This window comes from Mixophyes fleayi, chromosome 10, assembly GCF_038048845.1.
Source record: "Mixophyes fleayi isolate aMixFle1 chromosome 10, aMixFle1.hap1, whole genome shotgun sequence".
NCBI lineage: Eukaryota > Metazoa > Chordata > Amphibia > Anura > Limnodynastidae > Mixophyes > Mixophyes fleayi.
Genome location: NC_134411.1, coordinates 43,387,279 through 43,404,214, shown reverse-complemented (window position 1 = coordinate 43,404,214; position 16,936 = coordinate 43,387,279). Strand labels below are relative to the sequence as shown.

Below are 16,936 nucleotides of genomic sequence, written 5' to 3'. Positions count from 1 at the left end.
AAAGAATACTCAAATTGCTATTTCTACAGTTGGTTCCATGGTGTAATGGTTAGCACTTTGGACTTTGAATCCAGCGATCTGAGGTCAAATCTCAGTGGAACTTTGCTTTGTTTTTTCTTAAAGATGTCATATGAATTGTGAACACAGTTCAATATATGTAACTCTAGCTAGCAGAGACAAAATAAAACAAATACAAGAGGCACAAAACAGTATTGTCTGAATAATCAGCTAAATTATTCATTCGGTAAGATATGAAATAAAACAAAACAGAGAGTCTCTATGCAATACCATACATGTGTACTGAGATGGTTGGTACGGTGCAAAGTAGTTAGCACTGCTGCGTCACATGGATCCAATTAAAACCCAGACCATAATTTACTATTGTGGAGTTTGTAATTCCTTATTGTGCAAGGATAGCTTCTCCCCAAGTGCCCCTGCCCAAATCCAGTCCAAAAAACATACCAATATGCTAATTGGCAAGTGATAAAATTGAGCCCAGTATGCATGTGTATTAGAGAATTTAGACTTGACACCTCACTGGGACAGGGATTAATGAGAATAGATAAATTGTTATTCGTAAAACACTGTATATTATTCAGCCATTATTTCAATAAAGGATAAACACCATGTTACCAGTATATAAAACAGATTTAATGCACAGCAGAAGAATTTACTGCTGCAGAATATTTCATATAAAAGGTAGCTAAAACAAGATATTAAACTGAAAACCTTATGAAAACATTTCTGCATGAGCTTGGGTGTGGGAATTTCTGGTGAATTGGCTAGCATTCTGGCTTTCAAGCTCTTCAGTCTGATTTCACATGTTGTTGAAACCAAATGGCTTCTATTCCTTAGCAATCTGGTTATTAGTTTGGGATATTTTTAATCACGGGACAGTCTTTTAGAGTGGATGTCCACTTCTTGATTACTGTGCAGTTTCTTACTTTGTTTCCGATGATGGTTTTTCTCCTATTACCTGAATCCTGGAACCAATTGCTGTGAGCTTGAAGTACAGGGCTAACAAGTCCATACATTCCACTTTAAGAACCTCAATCAAAGCAATCTTTTGAGCAATAAGGGAGACTTATGGGCAGCCTTACTCTCCCCAAGGAACCTATCTGCCTGATCACATCCTGTTGGCACTCTGCTTCAGATAGCTGAGAACCCCAGGAGATTAGGCTCCTAAATTTGCTACAAGACTTGTCCAAAAGAGGATTGTCTGTGAAGTTGACCACACACAGCTTTCCAACACATTGACATTACTATATGGCTGTGGGATCTGTTATACAGACACTGCTTATGCAACAGGATGTCAAGATAATCCAGTGGAAAAATGTAAATACATGCTGCTTTTTCAGTAATAATATCACACATAGATGGTGAGCTAGAGTTTCCTCCTACAGTGATTGTGAAGAGTAATGATAAACACTTCAATAAGGAATGGAATGCCAAAGACATTTTGGGACAGCCAGGGATATATTTTAAATGTATTGTAGTAGTAGATTTTAGTCATGGTGCACAAATATACTGGAAAAGACCTTATATAGAAAACTCCCAGTGCTTTAATTAATAGATAACGAACCTGTGCATTCAATGCCACAATTGCAATTTTAGGGGTCTCAGTTGTCCTAGGCTACATTCATTGGAAGGGAAATGGAGCTTGAGCATTAGTCAAAATCGAAATCCATTGATCACTTTGGCAAAAACTATTTTGATGCTGCTTATTGCTATCATAGTCTGCACGGTATACAGAGAAACCATACAAGTCATAGTAATCTAACCATTTATATTTGGACAAGCAGCAAAGGGAGATACAATTTAGGTTGTTTCTATGTGGTAATAACATTTCAAATGGATTTCCTAACATTGTAATCTGGATTTTTTGTACTTTTAACTTTGTTCAACATAATAAAAATGAAAAGGTAAGATGTATTTTATGTTAAGAGAAATTGAAATGTTCATCCAATCTGTGTACGCAATAGTATAACACCATAAAGAAGCAGATGAAAACAAATTATTCCAAAAAGAAGATGCAGCCCTATTGGCAAACACTTGTATTGCAGTCCTAAAAGAATACTCAAATGGCAATTTCTACAAGTGGTTCCATGGTGTAATGGTTAGCACTTTGGGCTTTGAATCCAGCGATCTGAGTTCAAATCTCAGTGGAACCTTGCTTTTGTTTTTTCTTAAAGATGTCATATGAAATGTGAACACAATTCAATATATGTAACTCTAGCTAGCAGAGACAAAATAAAACAAATACAAGAGGCACAAAACAGTATTGTCTGAATAATCAGCTAAATTATTCATGCGGTAAGATATGAAATAAAACAAAACAGAGAGTCTCCATGCAATACCATACATGTGTACTGAGATGGTTGGTACGGTGCAAAGTAGTTAGCACTGCTGCCTCACATGGATCCAATTGAAACCCAGACCATAATCCACTATTGTGGAGTTTGAAATTCCTTATTGTGCAAGGATAGCTTCTCCTTAAGTGCCCCTGCCCAAATCCAGTCCAAAAAACATACCAATATGCTAATTGGCAAGTGATAAAATTGAGCCCAGTATGCATGTGTATTAGAGAATTTAGACTTGACACCTCACTGGGACAGGGATTAATGAGAATAGATAAATTGTTATTCGTAAAACACTGTATATTATTTAGCCATTATTTCAATAAAGGATAAACACCATGTTAACAGTATATAAAACAGATTTAATGCACAGCAGAAGAATTTACTGCTGCAGTATATTTCATATAAAAGGTAGCTAAAACAAGATACTAAACTGAAAACCTTATGAAAACATTTCTGCATGAGCTTGGGTGTGGGAATTTGTGGTGAATTGGCTAGCATTCTGGCTTTCAAGCTCTTCAGTCTGATTTTACATGTTGTTGAAACCAAATGGCTTCTATCCCTTAGCAATCTGGTTATTAGTTTGGGATATTTTTAATCACAGGACAGTCTTTTAGAGTGGATGTCCACTTCTTGATTACTGTGCAGTTTCTTACTTTGTTTCCGATGATGGTTTTTCTCCTATTACCTGAATCCTGGAACCAATTGCTGTGAGCTTGAAGTACAGGGCTAACAAGTCCATACATTCCACTTTAAGAACCTCAATCAAAGCATTCTTTTGAGCAATAAGGGAGACTTATGGGCAGCCTTACTCTCCCCAAGGAACCTATCAGCCTGATCACATCCTATTGGCACTCTGCTTCAGATAGCTGAGAACCCCAGGAGATTAGGCTCCTAAATTTGCTACAAGACTTGTCCAAAAGAGGATTGTCTGTGAAGTTGACCACACACAGCTTTCCAACACATTGACATTACTATATGGCTATGGGATCTGTTATACAGACACTGCTTATGCAACAGGATGTCAAGTTAATCCAGTGGAAAAATGTAAATACATGCTGCTTTTTCAGTAATAATATCACACATAGATGGTGAGCTAGAGTTTCCTCCTACAGTGATTGTGAAGAGTAATGATAAACACTTCAATAAGGAATGGAATGCCAAAGACATTTTGGGACAGACAGGGATATATTTTAAATGTATTGTAGTAGTAGATTTTAGTCATGGTGCACAAATATACTGGAAAAGACCTTATATAGAAAACTCCCAGTGCTTCAATTAATAGATAATGAACCTGTGCATTCAATGCCACAATTGCAATTTTAGGGGTCTCAGTTGTCCTAGGCTACATTCACTGGAAGGGAAATGGAGCTGGGGCATTATTCAAAATCGAAATGCATTGATCACTTTGGCAAAAACTATTTTGATGTTGCTTATTGCTATCATAGTCTGCACGGTATACAGAGAAACCATACAAGTCATAGTAATCTAACCATTTATATTTGGACAAGCAGCAAAGGGAGATACAATTTAGGTTGTTTCTATCTGGTAATAACATTTTAAATGGATTTCCTAACATTGTAATCTGGATTTTTTATACTTTTAACTTTGTTCAACATAAAAAAAATGAAAAGGTAAGATGTATTTTATGTTAAGAGAAATTGAAATGTTCATCCAATCTGTGTACGCAATAGTATAACACCATAAAGAAGCAGATGAAAACAAATTATTCCAATAAGAAGATGCAGCCCTATTGGCAAACACTGGTATTGCAGTCCTAAAAGAATACTCAAATTGCTATTTCTACAGTTGGTTCCATGGTGTAATGGTTAGCACTTTGGACTTTGAATCCAGCGATCTGAGTTCAAATCTCAGTGGAACTTTGCTTTGTTTTTTCTTAAAGATGTCATATGAATTGTGAACACAGTTCAATATATGTAACTCTAGCTAGCAGAGACAAAATAAAACAAATACAAGAGGCACAAAACAGTATTGTCTGAATAATCAGCTAAATTATTCATTCGGTAAGATATGAAATAAAACAAAACAGAGAGTCTCTATGCAATACCATACATGTGTACTGAGATGGTTGGTACGGTGCAAAGTAGTTAGCACTGCTGCGTCACATGGATCCAATTAAAACCCAGACCATAATTTACTATTGTGGAGTTTGTAATTCCTTATTGTGCAAGGATAGCTTCTCCCCAAGTGCCCCTGCCCAAATCCAGTCCAAAAAACATACCAATATGCTAATTGGCAAGTGATAAAATTGAGCCCAGTATGCATGTGTATTAGAGAATTTAGACTTGACACCTCACTGGGACAGGGATTAATGAGAATAGATAAATTGTTATTCGTAAAACACTGTATATTATTCAGCCATTATTTCAATAAAGGATAAACACCATGTTAACAGTATATAAAACAGATTTAATGCACAGCAGAAGAATTTACTGCTGCAGAATATTTCATATAAAAGGTAGCTAAAACAAGATACTAAACTGAAAACCTTATGAAAACATTTCTGCATGAGCTTGGGTGTGGAAATTTGTGGTGAATTGGCTAGCATTCTGGCTTTCAAGCTCTTCAGTCTGATTTCACATGTTGTTGAAACCAAATGGCTTCTATTCCTTAGCAATCTGGTTATTAGTTTGGGATATTTTTAATCACGGGACAGTCTTTTAGAGTGGATGTCCACTTCTTGATTACTGTGCAGTTTCTTACTTTGTTTCCGATGATGGTTTTTCTCCTATTACCTGAATCCTGGAACCAATTGCTGTGAGCTTGAAGTACAGGGCTAACAAGTCCATACATTCCACTTTAAGAACCTCAATCAAAGCAATCTTTTGAGCAATAAGGGAGACTTATGGGCAGCCTTACTCTCCCCAAGGAACCTATCTGCCTGATCACATCCTGTTGGCACTCTGCTTCAGATAGCTGAGAACCCCAGGAGATTAGGCTCCTAAATTTGCTACAAGACTTGTCCAAAAGAGGATTGTCTGTGAAGTTGACCACACACAGCTTTCCAACACATTGACATTACTATATGGCTATGGGATCTGTTATACAGACACTGCTTATGCAACAGGATGTCAAGATAATCCAGTGGAAAAATGTAAATACATGCTGCTTTTTCAGTAATAATATCACACATAGATGGTGAGCTAGAGTTTCCTCCTACAGTGATTGTGAAGAGTAATGATAAACACTTCAATAAGGAATGGAATGCCAAAGACATTTTGGGACAGCCAGGGATATATTTTAAATGTATTGTAGTAGTAGATTTTAGTCATGGTGCACAAATATACTGGAAAAGACCTTATATAGAAAACTCCCAGTGCTTTAATTAATAGATAACGAACCTGTGCATTCAATGCCACAATTGCAATTTTAGGGGTCTCAGTTGTCCTAGGCTACATTCATTGGAAGGGAAATGGAGCTTGAGCATTAGTCAAAATCGAAATCCATTGATCACTTTGGCAAAAACTATTTTGATGCTGCTTTTTGCTATCATAGTCTGCACGGTATACAGAGAAACCATACAAGTCATAGTAATCTAACCATTTATATTTGGACAAGCAGCAAAGGGAGATACAATTTAGGTTGTTTCTATCTGGTAATAACATTTCAAATTGATTTCCTAACATTGTAATCTGGATTTTTTGTACTTTTAACTTTGTTCAACATAATAAAAATGAAAGGGTAAGATGTATTTTATGTTAAGAGAAATTGAAATGTTCATCCAATCTGTGTACGCAATAGTATAACACCATAAAGAAGCAGATGAAAACAAATTATTCCAATAAGAAGATGCAGCCCTATTGGCAAACACTGGTATTGCATGCCTAAAAGAATACTCAAATTGAAATTTCTACAGTTGGTTCCATGGTGTAATGGTTAGCACTTTGGACTTTGAATCCAGCGATCTGAGTTCAAATCTCAGTGGAACCTTGCTTTTGTTTTTTCTTAAAGATGTCATATGAAATGTGAACACAATTCAATATATGTAACTCTAGCTAGCAGAGACAAAATAAAACAAATACAAGAGGCACAAAACAGTATTGTCTGAATAATCAGCTAAATTATTCATGCGGTAAGATATGAAATAAAACAAAACAGAGAGTCTCCATGCAATACCATACATGTGTACTGAGATGGTTGGTACGGTGCAAAGTAGTTAGCACTGCTGCCTCACATGGATCCAATTGAAACCCAGACCATAATCCACTATTGTGGAGTTTGAAATTCCTTATTGTGCAAGGATAGCTTCTCCTTAAGTGCCCCTGCCCAAATCCAGTCCAAAAAACATACCAATATGCTAATTGGCAAGTGATAAAATTGAGCCCAGTATGCATGTGTATTAGAGAATTTAGACTTGACACCTCACTGGGACAGGGATTAATGAGAATAGATAAATTGTTATTCGTAAAACACTGTATATTATTCAGCCATTATTTCAATAAAGGATAAACACCATGTTAACAGTATATAAAACAGATTTAATGCACAGCAGAAGAATTTACTGCTGCAGTATATTTCATATAAAAGGTAGCTAAAACAAGATACTAAACTGAAAACCTTATGAAAACATTTCTGCATGAGCTTGGGTGTGGGAATTTGTGGTGAATTGGCTAGCATTCTGGCTTTCAAGCTCTTCAGTCTGATTTTACATGTTGTTGAAACCATATGGCTTCTATTCCTTAGCAATCTGGTTATTAGTTTGGGATATTTTTAATCACAGGACAGTCTTTTAGAGTGGATGTCCACTTCTTGATTACTGTGCAGTTTCTTACTTTGTATCCGATGATGGTTTTTCTCCTATTACCTGAATCCTGGAACCAATTGCTGTGAGCTTGAAGTACAGGGCTAACAAGTCCATACATTCCACTTTAAGAACCTCAACCAAAGCATTCTTTTGAGCAATAAGGGAGACTTATGGGCAGCCTTACTCTCCCCAAGGAACCTATCAGCCTGATCACATCCTATTGGCACTCTGCTTCAGATAGCTGAGAACCCCAGGAGATTAGGCTCCTAAATTTGCTACAAGACTTGTCCAAAAGAGGATTGTTTGTGAAGTTGACCACACACAGCTTTCCAACACATTGACATTACTATATGGGTATGGGATCTGTTATACAGACACTGCTTATGCAACAGGATGTCAAGATAATCCAGTGGAAAAATGTAAATACATGCTGCTTTTTCAGTAATAATATCACACATAGATGGTGAGCTAGAGTTTCCTCCTACAGTGATTGTGAAGAGTAATGATAAACACTTCAATAAGGAATGGAATGCCAAAGACATTTTGGGACAGACAGGGATATATTTTAAATGTATTGTAGTAGTAGATTTTAGTCATGGTGCACAAATATACTGGAAAAGACCTTATATAGAAAACTCCCAGTGCTTCAATTAATAGATAACGAACCTGTGCATTCAATGCCACAATTGCAATTTTAGGGGTCTCAGTTGTCCTAGGCTACATTCACTGGAAGGGAAATGGAGCTTGAGCATTATTCAAAATCGAAATCCATTGATCACTTTGGCAAAAACTATTTTGATGCTGCTTATTGCTATCATAGTCTGCACGGTATACAGAGAAACCATACAAGTCATAGTAATCTAACCATTTGTATTTGGACAAGCAGCAAAGGGAGATACAATTTAGGTTGTTTCTATCTGGTAATAACATTTCAAATGGATTTCCTAACATTGTAATCTGGATTTTTTGTACTTTTAACTTTGTTCAACATAATAAAAATGAAAAGGTAAGATGTATTTTATGTTAAGAGAAATTGAAATGTTCATCCAATCTGTGTACGCAATAGTATAACACCATAAAGAAGCAGATGAAAACAAATTATTCCAATAAGAAGATGCAGCCCTATTGGCAAACACTGGTATTGCAGTCCTAAAAGAATACTCAAATTGCAATTTCTACAGTTGGTTCCATGGTGTAATGGTTAGCACTTTGGACTTTGAATCCAGCGATCTGAGTTCAAATCTCAGTGGAACCTTGCTTTTGTTTTTTCTTAAAGATGTCATATGAAAGGTGAACACAATTCAATATATGTAACTCTAGCTAGCAGAGACAAAATAAAACAAATACAAGAGGCACAAAACAGTATTGTCTGAATAATCAGCTAAATTATTCATGCGGTAAGATATGAAATAAAACAAAACAGAGAGTCTACATGCAATACCATACATGTGTACTGAGATGGTTGGTACGGTGCAAAGTAGTTAGCACTGCTGCGTCACATGGATCCAATTGAAACCCAGACCATAATCCACTATTGTGGAGTTTGTAATTCCTTATTGTGCAAGGATAGCTTCTCCCCAAGTGCCCCTGCCCAAATCCAGTCCAAAAAACATACCAATATGCTAATTGGCAAGTGATAAAATTGAGCCCAGTATGCATGTGTATTAGAGAATTTAGACTTGACACCTCACTGGGACAGGGATTAATGAGAATAGATAAATTGTTATTCGTAAAACACTGTGTATTATTCAGCCATTATTTCAATAAAGGATAAACACCATGTTAACAGTATATAAAACAGATTTAATGCACAGCAGAAGAATTTACTGCTGCAGTATATTTCATATAAAAGGTAGCTAAAACAAGATACTAAACTGAAAACCTTATGAAAACATTTCTGCATAAGCTTGGGTGTGGGAATTTGTGGTGAATTGGCTAGCATTCTGGCTTTCAAGCTCTTCAGTCTGATTTCACATGTTGTTGAAACCAAATGGCTTCTATTCCTTAGCAATCTGGTTATTAGTTTGGGATATTTTTAATCACAGGACAGTCTTTTAGAGTGGATGTCCACTTCTTGATTACTGTGCAGTTTCTTACTTTGTTTCCGATGATGGTTTTTCTCCTATTACCTGAATCCTGGTACCAATTGCTGTGAGCTTGAAGTACAGGGCTAACAAGTCCATACATTCCACTTTAAGAACCTCAATCAAAGCATTCTTTTGAGCAATAAGGGAGACTTATGGGCAGCCTTACTCTCCCCAAGGAACCTATCAGCCTGATCACATCCTATTGGCACTCTGCTTCAGATAGCTGAGAACCCCAGGAGATTAGGCTCCTAAATTTGCTACAAGACTTGTCCAAAAGAGGATTGTTTGTGAAGTTGACCACACACAGCTTTCCAACACATTGACATTACTATATGGGTATGGGATCTGTTATACAGACACTGCTTATGCAACAGGATGTCAAGATAATCCAGTGGAAAAATGTAAATACATGCTGCTTTTTCAGTAATAATATCACACATAGATGGTGAGCTAGAGTTTCCTCCTACAGTGATTGTGAAGAGTAATGATAAACACTTCAATAAGGAATGGAATGCCAAAGACATTTTGGGACAGACAGGGATATATTTTAAATGTATTGTAGTAGTAGATTTTAGTCATGGTGCACAAATATACTGGAAAAGACCTTATATAGAAAACTCCCAGTGCTTCAATTAATAGATAACGAACCTGTGCATTCAATGCCACAATTGCAATTTTAGGGGTCTCAGTTGTCCTAGGCTACATTCACTGGAAGGGAAATGGAGCTTGAGCATTATTCAAAATCGAAATCCATTGATCACTTTGGCAAAAACTATTTTGATGCTGCTTATTGCTATCATAGTCTGCACGGTATACAGAGAAACCATACAAGTCATAGTAATCTAACCATTTGTATTTGGACAAGCAGCAAAGGGAGATACAATTTAGGTTGTTTCTATCTGGTAATAACATTTCAAATGGATTTCCTAACATTGTAATCTGGATTTTTTGTACTTTTAACTTTGTTCAACATAATAAAAATGAAAAGGTAAGATGTATTTTATGTTAAGAGAAATTGAAATGTTCATCCAATCTGTGTATGCAATAGTATAACACCATAAAGAAGCAGATGAAAACAAATTATTCCAATAAGAAGATGCAGCCCTATTGGCAAACACTGGTATTGCAGTCCTAAAAGAATACTCAAATTGCAATTTCTACAGTTGGTTCCATGGTGTAATGGTTAGCACTTTGGACTTTGAATCCAGCGATCTGAGTTCAAATCTCAGTGGAACCTTGCTTTTGTTTTTTCTTAAAGATGTCATATGAAAGGTGAACACAATTCAATATATGTAACTCTAGCTAGCAGAGACAAAATAAAACAAATACAAGAGGCACAAAACAGTATTGTCTGAATAATCAGCTAAATTATTCATGCGGTAAGATATGAAATAAAACAAAACAGAGAGTCTACATGCAATACCATACATGTGTACTGAGATGGTTGGTACGGTGCAAAGTAGTTAGCACTGCTGCCTCACATGGATCCAATTGAAACCCAGACCATAATCCACTATTGTGGAGTTTGTAATTCCTTATTGTGCAAGGATAGCTTCTCCCCAAGTGCCCCTGCCCAAATCCAGTCCAAAAAACATACCAATATGCTAATTGGCAAGTGATAAAATTGAGCCCAGTATGCATGTGTATTAGAGAATTTAGACTTGACACCTCACTGGGACAGGGATTAATGAGAATAGATAAATTGTTATTCGTAAAACACTGTATATTATTCAGCCATTATTTCAATAAAGGATAAACACCATGTTAACAGTATATATAATCTAACCATTTGTATTTGGACAAGCAGCAAAGGGAGATACAATTTAGGTCTTTTCTATCTGGTAATAACATTTCAAATGGATTTCCTAACATTGTAATCTGGATTTTTTGTACTTTTAACTTTGTTCAACATAATAAAAATGAAAAGGTAAGATGTATTTTATGTTAAGAGAAATTGAAATGTTCATCCAATCTGTGTACGCAATAGTATAACACCATAAAGAAGCAGATGAAAACAAATTATTCCAATAAGAAGATGCAGCCCTATTGGCAAACACTGGTATTGCAGTCCTAAAAGAATACTCAAATTGCAATTTCTACAGTTGGTTCCATGGTGTAATGGTTAGCACTTTGGACTTTGAATCCAGCGATCTGAGTTCAAATCTCAGTGGAACCTTGCTTTTGTTTTTTCTTAAAGATGTCATATGAAAGGTGAACACAATTCAATATATGTAACTCTAGCTAGCAGAGACAAAATAAAACAAATACAAGAGGCACAAAACAGTATTGTCTGAATAATCAGCTAAATTATTCATGCGGTAAGATATGAAATAAAACAAAACAGAGAGTCTACATGCAATACCATACATGTGTACTGAGATGGTTGGTACGGTGCAAAGTAGTTAGCACTGCTGCCTCACATGGATCCAATTGAAACCCAGACCATAATCCACTATTGTGGAGTTTGTAATTCCTTATTGTGCAAGGATAGCTTCTCCCCAAGTGCCCCTGCCCAAATCCAGTCCAAAAAACATACCAATATGCTAATTGGCAAGTGATAAAATTGAGCCCAGTATGCATGTGTATTAGAGAATTTAGACTTGACACCTCACTGGGACAGGGATTAATGAGAATAGATAAATTGTTATTCGTAAAACACTGTGTATTATTCAGCCATTATTTCAATAAAGGATAAACACCATGTTAACAGTATATAAAACAGATTTAATGCACAGCAGAAGAATTTACTGCTGCAGTATATTTCATATAAAAGGTAGCTAAAACAAGATACTAAACTGAAAACCTTATGAAAACATTTCTGCATAAGCTTGGGTGTGGGAATTTGTGGTGAATTGGCTAGCATTCTGGCTTTCAAGCTCTTCAGTCTGATTTCACATGTTGTTGAAACCAAATGGCTTCTATTCCTTAGCAATCTGGTTATTAGTTTGGGATATTTTTAATCACAGGACAGTCTTTTAGAGTGGATGTCCACTTCTTGATTACTGTGCAGTTTCTTACTTTGTTTCCGATGATGGTTTTTCTCCTATTACCTGAATCCTGGTACCAATTGCTGTGAGCTTGAAGTACAGGGCTAACAAGTCCATACATTCCACTTTAAGAACCTCAATCAAAGCATTCTTTTGAGCAATAAGGGAGACATATGGGCAGCCTTACTCTCCCCAAGGAACCTATCAGCCTGATCACATCCTATTGGCACTCTGCTTCAGATAGCTGAGAACCCCAGGAGATTAGGCTCCTAAATTTGCTACAAGACTTGTCCAAAAGAGGATTGTTTGTGAAGTTGACCACACACAGCTTTCCAACACATTGACATTACTATATGGGTATGGGATCTGTTATACAGACACTGCTTATGCAACAGGATGTCAAGATAATCCAGTGGAAAAATGTAAATACATGCTGCTTTTTCAGTAATAATATCACACATAGATGGTGAGCTAGAGTTTCCTCCTACAGTGATTGTGAAGAGTAATGATAAACACTTCAATAAGGAATGGAATGCCAAAGACATTTTGGGACAGACAGGGATATATTTTAAATGTATTGTAGTAGTAGATTTTAGTCATGGTGCACAAATATACTGGAAAAGACCTTATATAGAAAACTCCCAGTGCTTCAATTAATAGATAACGAACCTGTGCATTCAATGCCACAATTGCAATTTTAGGGGTCTCAGTTGTCCTAGGCTACATTCACTGGAAGGGAAATGGAGCTTGAGCATTATTCAAAATCGAAATCCATTGATCACTTTGGCAAAAACTATTTTGATGCTGCTTATTGCTATCATAGTCTGCACGGTATACAGAGAAACCATACAAGTCATAGTAATCTAACCATTTGTATTTGGACAAGCAGCAAAGGGAGATACAATTTAGGTTGTTTCTATCTGGTAATAACATTTCAAATGGATTTCCTAACATTGTAATCTGGATTTTTTGTACTTTTAACTTTGTTCAACATAATAAAAATGAAAAGGTAAGATGTATTTTATGTTAAGAGAAATTGAAATGTTCATCCAATCTGTGTACGCAATAGTATAACACCATAAAGAAGCAGATGAAAACAAATTATTCCAATAAGAAGATGCAGCCCTATTGGCAAACACTGGTATTGCAGTCCTAAAAGAATACTCAAATTGCAATTTCTACAGTTGGTTCCATGGTGTAATGGTTAGCACTTTGGACTTTGAATCCAGCGATCTGAGTTCAAATCTCAGTGGAACCTTGCTTTTGTTTTTTCTTAAAGATGTCATATGAAAGGTGAACACAATTCAATATATGTAACTCTAGCTAGCAGAGACAAAATAAAACAAATACAAGAGGCACAAAACAGTATTGTCTGAATAATCAGCTAAATTATTCATGCGGTAAGATATGAAATAAAACAAAACAGAGAGTCTACATACAATACCATACATGTGTACTGAGATGGTTGGTACGGTGCAAAGTAGTTAGCACTGCTGCCTCACATGGATCCAATTGAAACCCAGACCATAATCCACTATTGTGGAGTTTGTAATTCCTTATTGTGCAAGGATAGCTTCTCCCCAAGTGCCCCTGCCCAAATCCAGTCCAAAAAACATACCAATATGCTAATTGGCAAGTGATAAAATTGAGCCCAGTATGCATGTGTATTAGAGAATTTAGACTTGACACCTCACTGGGACAGGGATTAATGAGAATAGATAAATTGTTATTCGTAAAACACTGTGTATTATTCAGCCATTATTTCAATAAAGGATAAACACCATGTTAACAGTATATAAAACAGATTTAATGCACAGCAGAAGAATTTACTGCTGCAGTATATTTCATATAAAAGGTAGCTAAAACAAGATACTAAACTGAAAACCTTATGAAAACATTTCTGCATAAGCTTGGGTGTGGGAATTTGTGGTGAATTGGCTAGCATTCTGGCTTTCAAGCTCTTCAGTCTGATTTCACATGTTGTTGAAACCAAATGGCTTCTATTCCTTAGCAATCTGGTTATTAGTTTGGGATATTTTTAATCACAGGACAGTCTTTTAGAGTGGATGTCCACTTCTTGATTACTGTGCAGTTTCTTACTTTGTTTCCGATGATGGTTTTTCTCCTATTACCTGAATCCTGGTACCAATTGCTGTGAGCTTGAAGTACAGGGCTAACAAGTCCATACATTCCACTTTAAGAACCTCAATCAAAGCATTCTTTTGAGCAATAAGGGAGACTTATGGGCAGCCTTACTCTCCCCAAGGAACCTATCAGCCTGATCACATCCTATTGGCACTCTGCTTCAGATAGCTGAGAACCCCAGGAGATTAGGCTCCTAAATTTGCTACAAGTCTTGTCCAAAAGAGGATTGTTTGTGAAGTTGACCACACACAGCTTTCCAACACATTGACATTACTATATGAGTATGGGATCTGTTATACAGACACTGCTTATGCAACAGGATGTCAAAATAATCCAGTGGAAAAATGTAAATACATGCTGCTTTTTCAGTAATAATATCACACATAGATGGTGAGCTAGAGTTTCCTCCTACAGTGATTGTGAAGAGTAATGATAAACACTTCAATAAGGAATGGAATGCCAAAGACATTTTGGGACAGACAGGGATATATTTTAAATGTATTGTAGTAGTAGATTTTAGTCATGGTGCACAAATATACTGGAAAAGACCTTATATAGAAAACTCCCAGTGCTTCAATTAATAGATAACGAACCTGTGCATTCAATGCCACAATTGCAATTTTAGGGGTCTCAGTTGTCCTAGGCTACATTCACTGGAAGGGAAATGGAGCTTGAGTATTATTCAAAATCGAAATCCATTGATCACTTTGGCAAAAACTATTTTGATGCTGCTTATTGCTATCATAGTCTGCACGGTATACAGAGAAACCATACAAGTCATAGTAATCTAACCATTTGTATTTGGACAAGCAGCAAAGGGAGATACAATTTAGGTTGTTTCTATCTGGTAATAACATTTCAAATGGATTTCCTAACATTGTAATCTGGATTTTTTGTACTTTTAACTTTGTTCAACATAATAAAAATGAAAAGGTAAGATGTATTTTATGTTAAGAGAAATTAAAATGTTCATCTAATCTGTGTACGCAATAGTATAACACCATAAAGAAGCAGATGAAAACAAATTATTCCAATAAGAAGATGCAGCCCTATTGGCAAACACTGGTATTGCAGTCCTAAAAGAATACTCAAATTGCAGTTTCTACAGTTGGTTCCATGGTGTAATGGTTAGCACTTTGGACTTTGAATCCAGCGATCTGAGTTCAAATCTCAGTGGAACCTTGCTTTTGTTTTTTCTTAAAGATGTCATATGAAATGTGAACACAATTCAATATATGTAACTCTAGCTAGCAGAGACAAAATAAAACAAATTCAAGAGGCATAAAACAGTATTGTCTGAATAATCAGCTAAATTATTCATGCGGTAAGATATGAAATAAAACAAAACAGAGAGTCTACATGCAATACCATACATGTGTACTGAGATGGTTGGTACGGTGCAAAGTAGTTAGCACTGCTGCCTCACATGGATCCAATTGAAACCCAGACCATAATCCACTATTGTGGAGTTTGAAATTCCTTATTGTGCAAGGATAGCTTCTCCTTAAGTGCCCCTGCCCAAATCCAGTCCAAAAAACATACCAATATGCTAATTGGCAAGTGATAAAATTGAGCCCAGTATGCATGTGTATTAGAGAATTTAGACTTGACACCTCACTGGGACAGGGATTAATGAGAATAGATAAATTGTTATTCGTAAAACACTGTATATTATTCAGCCATTATTTCAATAAAGGATAAACACCATGTTAACAGTATATATAATCTAACCATTTGTATTTGGACAAGCAGCAAAGGGAGATACAATTTAGGTCTTTTCTATCTGGTAATAACATTTCAAATGGATTTCCTAACATTGTAATCTGGATTTTTTGTACTTTTAACTTTGTTCAACATAATAAAAATGAAAAGGTAAGATGTATTTTATGTTAAGAGAAATTGAAATGTTCATCCAATCTGTGTACGCAATAGTATTACACCATAATGAAGCAGGTGGAAATAAATTATTCCAATAAGAAGATGCAGCCCTATTGGCAAACACTGGTAATACAGTCCTAAAGGAATATTTAAATTGCAATGTACAGTTGGTTCCATGGTGTAATGGTTAGCACTTTGGACTTTGAATCCAGCGATCTGAGTTCAAATCTCAGTGGAACCTTGCTTTTGTTTTTTCTTAAAGATGTCATATGAAAGGTGAACACAATTCAATATATGTAACTCTAGCTAGCAGAGACAAAATAAAACAAATACAAGAGGCACAAAACAGTATTGTCTGAATAATCAGCTAAATTATTCATGCGGTAAGATATGAAATAAAACAAAACAGAGAGTCTACATGCAATACCATACATGTGTACTGAGATGGTTGGTACGGTGCAAAGTAGTTAGCACTGCTGCCTCACATGGATCCAATTGAAACCCAGACCATAATCCACTATTGTGGAGTTTGTAATTCCTTATTGTGCAAGGATAGCTTCTCCCCAAGTGCCCCTGCCCAAATCCAGTCCAAAAAACATACCAATATGCTAATTGGCAAGTGATAAAATTGAGCCCAGTATGCATGTGTATTAGAGAATTTAGACTTGACACCTCACTGGGACAGGGATTAATGAGAATAGATAAATTGTTATTCGT

The 16,936-nt window shown here is 36.1% G+C and overlaps 10 non-coding genes across 10 annotated transcripts; all 10 read left to right on the top strand.

Moving 5' to 3' along the window:
• Positions 1 to 31: 31 nt before the first annotated feature.
• TRNAQ-UUG (transfer RNA glutamine (anticodon UUG)) lies at positions 32 to 103 on the top strand. Its single transcript has one exon. It is a non-coding gene; the product is annotated as a tRNA-Gln (tRNA).
• Positions 104 to 2,099: 1,996 nt separating this feature from the next.
• Positions 2,100 to 2,171, top strand: TRNAQ-UUG (transfer RNA glutamine (anticodon UUG)). The gene has a single exon. It is a non-coding gene; the product is annotated as a tRNA-Gln (tRNA).
• A 1,997-nt stretch (positions 2,172 to 4,168) lies between these two features.
• TRNAQ-UUG (transfer RNA glutamine (anticodon UUG)) lies at positions 4,169 to 4,240 on the top strand. The gene has a single exon. It is a non-coding gene; the product is annotated as a tRNA-Gln (tRNA).
• Positions 4,241 to 6,236: 1,996 nt separating this feature from the next.
• Positions 6,237 to 6,308, top strand: TRNAQ-UUG (transfer RNA glutamine (anticodon UUG)). Its single transcript has one exon. It is a non-coding gene; the product is annotated as a tRNA-Gln (tRNA).
• A 1,997-nt stretch (positions 6,309 to 8,305) lies between these two features.
• On the top strand, positions 8,306 to 8,377 carry TRNAQ-UUG (transfer RNA glutamine (anticodon UUG)). Its single transcript has one exon. It is a non-coding gene; the product is annotated as a tRNA-Gln (tRNA).
• Positions 8,378 to 10,374: 1,997 nt separating this feature from the next.
• On the top strand, positions 10,375 to 10,446 carry TRNAQ-UUG (transfer RNA glutamine (anticodon UUG)). Its single transcript has one exon. It is a non-coding gene; the product is annotated as a tRNA-Gln (tRNA).
• An 867-nt stretch (positions 10,447 to 11,313) lies between these two features.
• TRNAQ-UUG (transfer RNA glutamine (anticodon UUG)) lies at positions 11,314 to 11,385 on the top strand. Its single transcript has one exon. It is a non-coding gene; the product is annotated as a tRNA-Gln (tRNA).
• A 1,997-nt stretch (positions 11,386 to 13,382) lies between these two features.
• On the top strand, positions 13,383 to 13,454 carry TRNAQ-UUG (transfer RNA glutamine (anticodon UUG)). The gene has a single exon. It is a non-coding gene; the product is annotated as a tRNA-Gln (tRNA).
• A 1,997-nt stretch (positions 13,455 to 15,451) lies between these two features.
• Positions 15,452 to 15,523, top strand: TRNAQ-UUG (transfer RNA glutamine (anticodon UUG)). Its single transcript has one exon. It is a non-coding gene; the product is annotated as a tRNA-Gln (tRNA).
• An 865-nt stretch (positions 15,524 to 16,388) lies between these two features.
• Positions 16,389 to 16,460, top strand: TRNAQ-UUG (transfer RNA glutamine (anticodon UUG)). The gene has a single exon. It is a non-coding gene; the product is annotated as a tRNA-Gln (tRNA).
• The last annotated feature ends 476 nt before the right edge of the window (positions 16,461 to 16,936 follow it).